Genomic DNA, 12,534 nt, shown 5'->3' on the forward strand with positions numbered 1-12,534 from the left:
ATGACAGTATATCTGGAAAGCTGAGCTCAGAGATCAGTGATAGCACAAAGTCAAAAAGCAAATAATACAGTGAAACAGGATAAATGTTAAAATACAGACTTCAATTGAATTCATAAGCAGAAAAAATAAACACCTGGGGAACATAATCATCGAGAAAACCATATTTATAATAGCACCAAAGAAGGTTTACTACTGAGGAATAGACTTAACAAAAAATGTGCACATTTTCTTGTATTTCATATTCCAGTACAAGGAAAATTTTAAAAACATCCCTAATGGACACCAAAGCGAACTCAAACAGGTGGAAATAGAAACCTTGCTCTTGGGTAGATAGACTCAACATTTAAAACGGTGTGATTCTTCCTAACTAATTTATAAATTCAATCCAAGCTTTGTAAAATACCAACATGGCATTTAATGTTTGATTAAAACTTTTAATATTTTGATAAAGAAAAATGGAAAAGAACAACTATAAGGTGAGACTAGCCCTGGTGGATAAAAAAAACACACTGGATTCACTCTGTTATGGAGACAGTGTGGACCGGTACATGGACAGATACAGAGACCTTGAAGAGGCAGAGAAATCAGGCCTAAATACGTGCCAGAAGAGGGCAAATAACTAAGATGGAGCTTCCCATCCTTGACGGACTGATGGACTCTTAAATGAATGGTTTTGGGACAACTGGGTAATTATTTAGGAAAAGTTAACATAAACACATATCTCATCATACACAAGAATGAATTCCATTCCAAATGAACATAGTATCTAAATGGTAAACATGAAATCTTACCATTGCTAGAAGAGGTTAAGAATAAATATCCCTTTCATCAGGTTTTAGGGAAAGGCTTTCAAACTATGACTCAAAACTAGAGGCAGTAAAAATGGTTTATAAATTTGACTACATAAACATTTTTCTAAGTTCTATGAAAATCACCATTACAGAAGTTGAACGATAACTAACAAGTTGGACAAAATTTGCAACAGAGACCACAGAGCTAATATCATAATACACAGCAGCCCCTGCAGCTGCCCCACAGTTGCCTCCTGCCTTCCAGTCTCAAGTTCAGCTGCAGGGAGAAGCAGATGCTCCTCCCCCACCTCTCACTCCATCCATCATGTCAATGCTTTCTCATCTGGTGCTTTCTCATCTCACTTTATCTGAGGATGAAGAGGGGTGAGTGCAGCACAGAGAGATATTTTGAGAGAGAGAGAGAGACCACACTCACATCACTTATGTTGCAGCGTGTTGCTACAGTTGTTTTATTTTGCTATCAGTTACTGTTGTCAATCTCCTTTGCCTGATTTATACACCAAACTATCATAGGCACATATCTATAGGAAGAAGCATACTACATTTTGGGTTACGACTATCTGTAGTTTCAGGCCTCTACTGGGGATCTTGTGACAACTCCCCATGGATATGGGCAACATTGCATAAGGTTATCTCTAAAATTGAGGGTTAAAGTACCAAATCCCAATAGAAAAAAAATGGCAAAATACGTTCAAAAGCAAATCATGAGAGGTGAAAAATGGCTGTCAGATAGATAAAAGTAATTTCACATTTGCACTCATAGTCAGAAAAATGCAAAGGGAAACCAACATACCATTTTTAATCAGACTGGCAACAATTACAAATAAGATTGGGGGGAAACAGGCATCTCATATAATGGTGGGAATCCAGGCTGATTGCTGGGAATTCCTTCTGGAGAAAAATCTGGTAATGTGGACAAAGCTACAGATGCACAGCACTTATGATTCGGTCAGTAATTTTACTTCTAGGAATCTACCTCAAAGGTAGACCTACAATTTTGAAAATGCATATGTATAAGTTCTGCAGCACTGTTTTCATTGTACACCATTGGAAACAACTCAAATGCCCATACACAGGAGAATGCTTGGACTTTGTGGAGACCCACACACCACAGGGCTATAGCTCTAAAAAATGAGACTATCTCTGTAGCTGTTACTGAAGCATTTCCAGGACATACCACAAAGTAAAAAAGCAAAGAACAAAAGAAAATCTACAGTACACTTCCCTCCACTTAAGAAAAAAGGGACATAAGAAAACACACAAATTTCTGGTCATTAGTACATTAGAATTGCAGGAGGAGTAAGTCAGAAACCTGCAGGGAATAGAGGGAAAGGGATGGAGGAAAGGATGAAATAAATGGTGTCCGGGCCGCAGAAATGAGGGGTTGCCTCTCTGAGTCTATCTTTCATGCTGCACTGATTCTTGAAAACCATACTAATGTTTCACATACCCCTAAGTAAGCAGATATTAAACCAATTACAATATGGAGAAGAAATAAAATGGAATAAAATACCAACAAATGAACCAGACTTTTTTTTAGTACGTAACTTAATCACACTGCAGGTGGTGGGAATGTAAGAAAATGAACCTAAGTAACCGGACAACAGTATCTAGATACGATGCTGTCAGCCTGGAGACAAAGGTAATTGCGCATCAACACTGCAGTTGAGTTAGTAAGTGTGTTTTTCATAGGGGAATGGGTTAGCAGTTGTAGAATTACATTACATACTTAATAGAAGTGAACAGGTATTACACTGTTGATAATGAAAGCTGAATTTCCCACTGTTGGAGAAAAATTGCAAGTAAGGAAAGGGGAGAGGCAAAAATTGAATGGTGTTATGTTGGATTGGAGGTAGAGGTATCAGTATGAACCCATGATAGGGCACATACATGCACGCACACACACACACATGCAGAAATATAGACACGTATAAAGGCATATCTGGTACTAAATTCTTAGATATCTATTCCCCAGCTTTGTCTTCTTAGATGGGCCAGAAACAATGACTACCAGTAGCAAGGTAAACATTAACCCTCAGGTCTTGGTTTTTACATATAATTCACTAATAAGAAGAACAAAGGCTCTTTGAAGAGGGCTGGGCCAGAGAAAATAATCGATGACCATGAGCATCCTATGGTGCCAGAAATGCCCAGCATGTGGGCACATGATGCAGGACTGACCTAAGATGTTCCCAGTGGACAAACCTGAGATGAGCTGAGTGAAAAAGCAAATAATGATAGTAATTTATGATTACCCCCTACAAGAAAACAGACATCCATGGATTTGTGCTGATGCAAATAATTGCATAAATATATAAAAGGAAAAGAGCAGCTCTCCTTTACTATAGAGTCCCAGCTCATAAGTATAGAAGGAAAGAGGGTCATATAAAATTGCCACTAGGCAAACACCACCACGGTAATTGTTGCAGATACGATCCATCAGTGGATGCTAAAATTGTTAGTGAAACTTGGAGGAAGAACAGTATTTGCCTCGTTTGAAATGTATTAACCACAAAGGGAAATTCAGGAACTTTACAGAGGAGAAACCTAACAGATACCAACCTTAATCATGTGACCAAGGTCAGTGTATGCCAGCGTCATGAAACCCTGAGGACAACGTCCTGACAAACCCCCAACGTACAAGCATCATTTCTGTGGCATTCTTGACAAAAATACATAATCTCACCATCATGAGAATACATCAGACAAACCTATATTGAAGGCATTCTACACAATAACTAATCAGTACTCTTTAAAAATGTCAGAATGATTTAAAAAATGAGAAAATGAAGGAATTCTCACAGATTAGAGGAAACTGAGAAAAAGAATAAGAAAATGCAGTGTGAGATTCAGGAAAACATTCTGGAAAAAAAAGACAATATCTGTATCTTAATATTAAACACTTTGTAAGTATATAATGTTAATTTTATTTCAGGCAGGGAAAATCATTTTGTCCCACTTCTTTGTTTTCTCATCCCAAAACCATTAACTGAGCACCTGTTATCTCCTAGGCAGTCTACTAAGTGCTGGAGGTACATAGTTGATCAAAAATAAGAATTCTTTTTTCAGACCTTACTTTTAGTGAAGAATAGAAACATGATTTTATAAAGGTGCATGATATTTCACCTTTTGAAACAATTCAATGAACTCGTCCCCAGATGAAGTGTAACAGCTTAATAAAAATAAAGAATTCTCTAAAAATACAAAACAAATAAAAGTATATTGAATGTAAAGAGATCTTCAATTATCTGTTTTATCGGAAAAATACCTGAAGTATTTTTCTGCTACTATAAATACTGATACAATTTTTCCTGATTGGTCAGGAAATAAATGACAATGAAACTTTTTATCCTATTTTTAAAAAGTAGCAAAAATTTAAGCACACATTGTATGCTGATAGCTTTCCTTTGGTCCAATCCTTTTCCTGCATGATTTTTCTGTTAAAAAGTAAAGTACATTGATTTTTGAATGTTAGATCACCCAAGTGTTTCCGAGGTGAACCCCACTCGGGTGTCACTTATTCCTGTTAGGCGTCACCGTAGTAGAATTGATGATGATTTCTTCAGGATTTTTGTGTATGATTATAAAACAATTTGTCCATAATTTCCTGTGACATACTGTCTTTTTCAGGTTCTAGTAACCATACCGTACTGGCCTCTTAAAAAAGATTTAGGAAGTGCTCCCTCTATTTTTATTCTTTAGAAGATTTTACTTAAAACTGAAGGGATCTCTTCTTATCTGATAAGAAGAATTACTAATTGATCTGGGGTTTTCTTCTTGGGCAAGCTTTTATAATGTGTGTTTTTTATTTCTTTGACAGACATAAAACTACTCAAATGCTTTACTTCTTTTTCTGTCTGCCTCATCCATAGTATGTTATAAATGGTATTTTGAAATGTCAATGGCATTGTTGAAGAATTTGTCTATTTCATCCAAGTTGTCATATTTGTTGGCATCAACTTATTTAAAGCATCTGCTCCTGTTCCCTCATCTATACCGTCAGGAGCTGAATTTTCCTTCTCTCATCAGTTGGAAACCAGATAATCCCTATGAATCAACATTTCCTAGACATCACGTTAACAAGCAGAGCAGAACTGTGGTCCCTGAGAGGCAGGGAATAAAGGAGGCGAGCCCTACTCCTACCAGTTTGCTACAAGGAGGCATTTCCAGAACACAGCACAGCAGGGAGAGACACCACAGCTGGTGACTGTGCAGGTTTGAGCAAAAGGCGTCTGGCATTTGGGCTGATGGGGAGGCAGGAACCTTCAGCGCAGAGAAGCCCCAGGAGGTAGGGAGCTCTCGGGAGCTGGAGAGCAGGCCCCGTGCAGCTGTCTTACCACATGTGTGAGTGCAAGCACACGACCTAGCTCAGGCAAGAGCCATCCAACTGGTAAGAGTAATGTGTAATTATTGCAAAAATGTCAGCAATATATTGAAATAAAGACAAAAAAACATCAAAAGGAAAATCTAGCTGTTCACAACAGGTATTTAAAAAAAAATTGTCCTTGCTGTGAAGAAAAAGCATGAAGTTACTTGTTTTCTTCAAGGTACTAGCTACTATGTGCCAGGCATTATGCATTTGCTTTTCTTATGCCCCTGTCAAGGGAGGGAGAGGCTGACATTCAGGGAACTGTCCTTTGATTAGAGTACCTTTTTTGTTCTGTCCTATGGGAGGAAAACATCGTACAGAGTGCCTTAGACACTACATGGAGGAGCATTATTTGTGAATTTATATATAAAAACTGTACTGTACATCTAAATATGTTAGTTAAAACCTGGAAAAGTAATTATGTCTAATATTTAAATTGAATTTCTTCCATGTTCTTTGAATTTAATCGTTGTTTTCTTTCTCTCCAATAAACCAGAACTTACTTTGTTACTTGAAGGAAGTCTTGAAGAATATGCTCTCTGGGCAAATTTGTGGTGATGTTGTTATTTTAAGGTGTTGACATCTGTCAACAGTGACGCAGACCCAATGTTTGGAACACAACGATTATCTGATTCTTGATTGATGTCCTCAGACTTTGCCAGAATATCTGTTCTTGAAACAAGAAGGAAAAAAATGGTTTCGCTGACTAATATCTTCTTATACAGTTTCAAATTGCATTTATTCTTCCAACCTATTATATCTCAATATGAGCATGTGATGTAAAGAAACACCAATTTGAAGAAAATATAAATGCCAACCCACTCACTATAAGCCATGCGCAACTCCTAATAATGCAGTGCAGCTTTTCCACTTTATAGCATTCGATGTGCAGGACATCTTGGCATAATTAGAAACAAACCAAAAATGTTACTCTTTTAAGTTTATGTTCAGAGTAGAAGCAAACTGTCTCCAAACGACTATATAGGAATCACAGCTACACCCTGTACCATATGGTAACATTCCTGAAATGCCCAGCACAAAAGCACGTTTCTGACAATTGCCTAGTTATACGATGTACCAGGAAAGCATGTTTGTTATGCTCAACGTGTATGCAGAGTCATTTGTGTGATGATAAATATTTATACTACAGGCTTTTGAAATTCTCTTACTGAAAAATGATTACTTCTTTGAAGTTGCACAAGGTTGGATGATGTGTTTTCAAAAATGCTTTCTGACAGGAGATAAATGACACTGTTCTTTGTTGTGTTTTTCATGCTGAAGTGCAATTTTTGTCTTGTTGCATTTATTTTTCAAGAATGTGTGAAGCTAAGCAATGATATCCCTTTAAAAAATGGAGAAGAAAGATAAAATACAGATTTTTCTAAGTACCATCATGTTTTTAATATCTAGCCAAACAATGACAGCCTATTAGCAAAGTTGGAGTGTATCTTCATTGCGCTATAAAAGCAAATTGTGTGTGTGTGTGTGCACGTGTGTTCCTTAGAGCACTAATGAAGAAGGTGTATTTGAAAAAAAGGGTAAGAAAAACTTACTTGTGGAATACTGACTTGGTTTATGATTATCTAAGTTTGTTTTACTATCATCCATACACGTACATATCTAAGACAAGTATACATAGATAGCATACATACATAAATTCCCTCCATCCTATGCGCATTTATAGAAAAGAGCTGTTTTGTTTCAAAAATTAGATATTCATTAAAAGTAAAGTTCATTGAGTCCAACTTCTATCAGTGAAAATAAAGCCCTTTAGAATCAAACATGACTGTGGCTTTAACAATCCCGTTAAGATGCAGGGCTATCAAGTATCTGGAGGCTCTGGTGAAGCGTGTAATTCGAGGGCAACGTGGACCAAACGGACTCAGTTGATGGTTCAAGTTACGGCAGAACAGCAGAAAGGTTTTCAGTCTCTCCCCTTCTCCTACCAAATGCCAGATAAAACAACTAGGGTCATAAAATTAAAACAAACAAGCAAGCTTGGGTGACCCCTCCAACAGCGCGCTGTGACAGGATCTCCCCACTGAACGCTTTTCTCTGGACACCAAAGCACTTGCTGACCTACAGGTTGCTTGGGCATCTCATGTAGTGAACTTTCCAGACATACATGTCCTCCCTATTCCTAGACTGTGAAGTCTCCTGGGACAGGAAACTGGCCTCTCTCCCTTTATTTTCAAAGCACCTATTTAAATGTTAAGACATGACTGTTTAAAATATTGGTTATCTTTTCTTGTTTATTTTGATCCTGCATTGGATAGTTAGTGAGATACATTAGTTAATGTTTGGATAGCATAGAAAAAAACCTAGTACAGGTCATTTTTCAAAGAGCAAGACTAATTATATTAGATTCTCAAAGCAAAAGTTAACAAGAAGTTACTGTCTTTGAAAAAAAAATTTAGCTTTGCATTTTGAAATAATTCCAGAATAATGAAAAGTTGCAAAACTCAGATAAAGAGTTCCCTTGTATAGCTTGTCAACTGTTAGTATCTTATATAACCAAAATGAAAGCATCAAAATCAGGAAATTAACACTTACACAGTACTATTCACTAATCCACAGACATCACTGAACACACCACTTTCTGTTGTCTTGTTTGGAAGAAAGACCCACAGTGCATTTAATTTAATGTCTCATTTATCATCTCCAATCGGAAAGAGATTTTTCCTTCAAGATATTGGCATGTCTGTATATCACAGGCCAATTATATTGCCGATGTCGCTGGATCTGTGTTTGTTTGATGTGTTTTCATGAATAAATTTTAGCTAAGAGACCACAGATATGACATGGCATCGTTCTCAGGGCACAGCATCAACCAGTCGATTGTATTGATACTTTTTATTATCAATGAGATCAACGTTGATCACTTGGTGAAACTGGTCCGGACAGGTTTCTCCATATGACTTTCCATTTATAATTAATAAGTATTTTGGGGGAGAGTTTGAGCCTATACAATTAATCTGTTTTTTATCATACTTTCATATATTAATTTTAACATCCTTTGATAATTTTTTTCCTGCAGCAAATATTACTGTGGTAGTGAGCAGTTGTTGATATTGCATTTCTATTATTTAATCTCCATTTATGAATTGGAATTCTACTTTAATGAGAAACTATGCCTCTACCCTGATTTGCATACTTAATTATTTCTTTAAATCAGCATAGACACATGGATACTGACTTAATTTTTCGTGGGGCTCTAGTCCATTGCAATCGTCATCAGTGCTCTCTTTGTTCAAATTTGGCCATTTGGACAATTTCGAACTGTCTCCCACATAGTTGTGACATACTCTCATCATGTACTGAGCATTTTATTCATTACTGACAAGTTGGAACATTTTTATTTGTATTCTTCACAGTTTCATTCTTTTTTTATAAATTGTACACTCATTATTAATAATACCTGCTTCAAAAGAAGAAAATTCTTGGAAAATTGCATATGTTTTGGGGAGATACCTAACGAATTAGTTATTGGGCCATTTTGGATCTATATTTCCAAAATATCATGGAGTCTATAATTTCAAATGGTAACTTCTTTATTATTCTAATCTCTTTCTCCTCTTCTGACCATTGTCTTTACACACTTGGTGAATGAAAATAGGAAACTAAATGACAATTTTTGTGAGATCCAATTTGTAATTGGAAAAAATTAGCAGTTCAACATACTGTATGTTATTTTGGCTCCAGTGTCTTTATACTTTAAACTAAAGCTGCTGTAGTGATTTCTTTTCTACTCCAGAAAATTTTTCTCTAGTGCATAATAGTAATTTTTTAAAGAGAGACTTGTTATTTAAGGCTATTAAATTTTTCTCCATGGGACCAAGTTGATTAAATTTCATTTGGAAAAGTAATATTTTATAAAATACTTACATAATAACCCTCATAGGTTAAAAACATTGTAAAGCATAAGAGATCAATATAATGATGGAGAAAATTACTATGAGTAAACACATGAAGACAGCAAATGTCTGTGCAGCTTAATGTCAACCAATTTTACCATTTTGAAGGATACATTTATAGACCTCACCTTCTCATATAACATCGCATTATTTATTCTGCTTTCTCTTTTCGTCCCACTATTTTCTTTAAGCAGTCTATTTTAGGCATTTGTGTCATCCTCTTCATGTCCTTTTTTGAAGAATATGGTGGGAGGCCGGGGATCAACAAATATCAATGTTAGGTGGACAGTAAACGGTTGTTATTCTTTGACAAAACCGTTTTTCTTTATACAGGAATATTTTGTTTCTGCAAAAATTTTCCACATTCATGATTTAACATGGCCCTAAAAATAGATTAATTCAAATTTTATAGTTGCCACAAATCTTGACCTATAATAAAAATATAAACCATTTTAAATGAATAATAATAATTAGAATGACAATAGGTATAATCTACCCTGTTTTTAAGCAAAAGGTAATTAGTGGTTATCAATTCACAGTCAACATTCCCCATTCTGTGTGGTCTTATTTCTCTGGGTTATCGGTCAACAGTTGGAAAGGCTGGTGTTCATGGGCCGTCCCCCAGCTGTCCCAGTTGTCAGGTCCTCATCTTCCTCGCTGTGGACACATTCTTCCTTTTGCTCATCCACATTTAGCAAACGTCCCTCCATCCGGTTCCCCACTCAAATTTTTTTCACGTATCTTTATACCTGTATAATAGACCCAATTTATTTTTTAAATTCATGATTAGTAACAATTTAGATTAAGGAGGCATAATTACATTTAAAGCAAGAACGATACTTAGAAATGTCTTCATTTAGTCTAAGTTCTTGTTTTATTGCAAAACAATTGAGTTAATCCCTCTAAGGTAGCTCAAGATGTAAGAAACAGAATTAAAATTTGTCTTCAACTTGAATGCCATTTCCAATACCGGAGGGCTCTTTCCATGCTCTCTGAATTTTTAAAAACATAATACAAAAGAATTCAGAGTAAGACATGATTGTGGAATAAAACTGGAAAATGAGAAGCTCCACCTAAAATCTGGAAGACCCATCCAGACAGCTATAATATTGAACTGCTGTAATTCAGAAACTACTTAAAGCATGAAATAATTTGATGAAAGTAACATAATATACACGTAATTGTATGTTCTGAACTCAAAAGTGTTAGCTATTCCTCAACAGCTTCAAAGTTTTTCATTCACCTTTCCAAGTATTATTGGGAGACAATAAATAAGGAAACATTTATAACAAAAATTAAAAGAAATTGTTATATCATTAGTACCTTAGCACATTTATTATAATATAGGAATCACTGGTCAAATGCTCATACTCTGCAGGGAAAGAGACTGGCCCAAACGCATTTCTTCCATTTACCAGATATGAGGTATTGAGTATGCTGTTACCCTTTTCTAAACTCTCTTACCACAACTAAAAAACTAGAATAACAACAGTAGCAAATTTATAGTTTTTTTGGGGGGAATTAAAGGAAATAATACATGTCATTGTTGTAATTATTTGTCATTATTTTTATAATCAAGCATGTTAAAATACAGTTATTCACTTCCTAACAGACCTCTGTCCCTTTAAAAATGGGTTAAGATAAAACTTCTTCAACCTTTTCTTTAGCTCCAAAATAGACATGGATAGAATAATAATCATCAGTTTGACTGGAGCCAAAAAAACCCAGTGAAAAGCATTTGTTTAAAAAAATTTCAAACCAAGGCGAACGTACCACCTGAGCCATACACATTTCCTGGCATGCAAAATTACTGTAAGCACTCTGATCTAGTGTCCCACTGAGCACCAGACCTATGTCAGCACTTAATAAATGTTTGATTAAAGGCCAAACTAGTTTTGCATTTCAAACATTTATTTCTAGAGCTTTGTGTTCTTTCGGTTTACCTATAGGCACTTATTGCTATGCTCTGCATACATATTAAGGTTCAAAAATGCAAGAGTTGGCAGTAGGTAGTCGTGAATGGTATTATCAAAACTTTTTAAAGGAAGTCCAAATATAAAGAGGGAATTGCAGCACATGAAAAAACCTGGCAAGCCATATGGATGAAATTAAAGTATGGGGAATATTCACAGCCACTGTTATAAATTGTGAAAGAAGATTTTAGAAGAAATGGTAATGTACATTCACTAACCAGGTTAATATTTATAATTTGTAGGTTATACAGATTATATGGTTCTAAAGTCCCCATTCTCTTCAAGCTCTTTGTGTTTTAAGTAAAATATAATTCTCTATAAGCTGTTTCCAGTAAATCTGATACTTAAGGGAACTTCTAAGACCAAAAGTATTAGCTAGTCTAAATTATGCCCAAATAATTTGTTTGCAGTTAATGACTTCAAAATGAGGGCCTTCTCTAATTTTTTCACTAAAGGACAGTCATTGTTTTACTGGTTATTTTGTATTGGGATATGGGACCTAGCTTGGTAGATGTTTATGAAGCTGACTTTCCAAGGCTCCGTAAGTCCTGTTATGTCCTGTAACTCAAGGCTGAAATCCCTCTACAACGTGATTGACATTCTATTTCTTTCTGAACATTTTGATAAATAAACCACCGCTGATTTCTACTCAGAACTGAATTACTTAAATGGAAGTCTTCTGAAGTATTTAAAAGAGTCTGTTGCATTAGAAACCTGATTTTACCCAAGCAAGACAATTTTATTACTTAAAACCTTTGTAATAATTAGACGTAATGTACTTTTTCTCCTTTGTATTTTAACAAACCAGGATCTCAGCCACATCCAGACTGAGCAACTTTACAAAATTGAAAGCGTGGCAATTATTTTTAATTGCCAGGTTGAGGGTAAAGCAATTTAAAATTGCTAGAGCTTCCATTTTTTTCCAGCACTTTAATTTGGAACTGAGTCAAGTAATTCTCTATTATGGCAATTTAAATTATATTAAGCCAATTTACAAATGGAACATTTTAAGAATTGTAGATGAGGAAAAGGCTATTAAAATAAATAAACATAGATTAGAGGAGACTATTAGGGTATGACTATTCTGGACTGGGAGCGAGGTTGTAATCATACTTTTAAACATGTGGCATAGAAGGAGAGAAATCTTCCATTAACTCTATACTCGTAAAACCATACTCTGAGAATTATTGTTCATGTATAGGTTTGATAATTTCAGAGTCTGTCAATCTAAAGCAGTAAATAGGAGAGCAGGTTGGGTCATTAAACAGATTCAAATGCTTTACATGTGAAATAACGGATATGACTGGAGCTACTGAGATAAGAAGAGAGAAGACCAAAATAGAATATGAAAACTGCTTTGAAAGTTCTTGAGTAACTGTGATATACAATGCAGGTGGCATCTATTTCTTAGGAAAAAGTGGATTCAGCTAGAACCAAAGAATGAATGTGACCATAGTCTGTATTTG

General features: G+C 35.5%; 1 long non-coding RNA gene across 3 annotated transcripts in view; it reads right to left on the minus strand.

Annotated features, from left to right (window-relative positions):
• The window catches only part of LOC140844782 (uncharacterized), a 33,067-nt gene extending 23,721 nt beyond the window's left edge, over nucleotides 1-9,346 (minus strand). The window contains exons 1-2 of one of the 3 annotated variants that reach the window (XR_012123279.1): nucleotides 9,224-9,346; nucleotides 5,685-5,848 (exon numbers count right to left, since the gene is read on the minus strand). This is a non-coding gene — a long non-coding RNA (uncharacterized lncRNA). Of the gene's footprint in view, nucleotides 1-5,684; nucleotides 6,215-9,223 lie in introns of those variants that run through there. The other 2 variants (XR_012123278.1, XR_012123277.1) reach the window with 2 other exon arrangements.
• Nucleotides 9,347-12,534: the final 3,188 nt, after the last annotated feature.

The sequence above is a fragment of the Manis javanica genome, chromosome 12 (genome assembly GCF_040802235.1).
Source record: "Manis javanica isolate MJ-LG chromosome 12, MJ_LKY, whole genome shotgun sequence".
In the NCBI taxonomy this organism is placed as follows: Eukaryota; Metazoa; Chordata; class Mammalia; order Pholidota; family Manidae; genus Manis; species Manis javanica.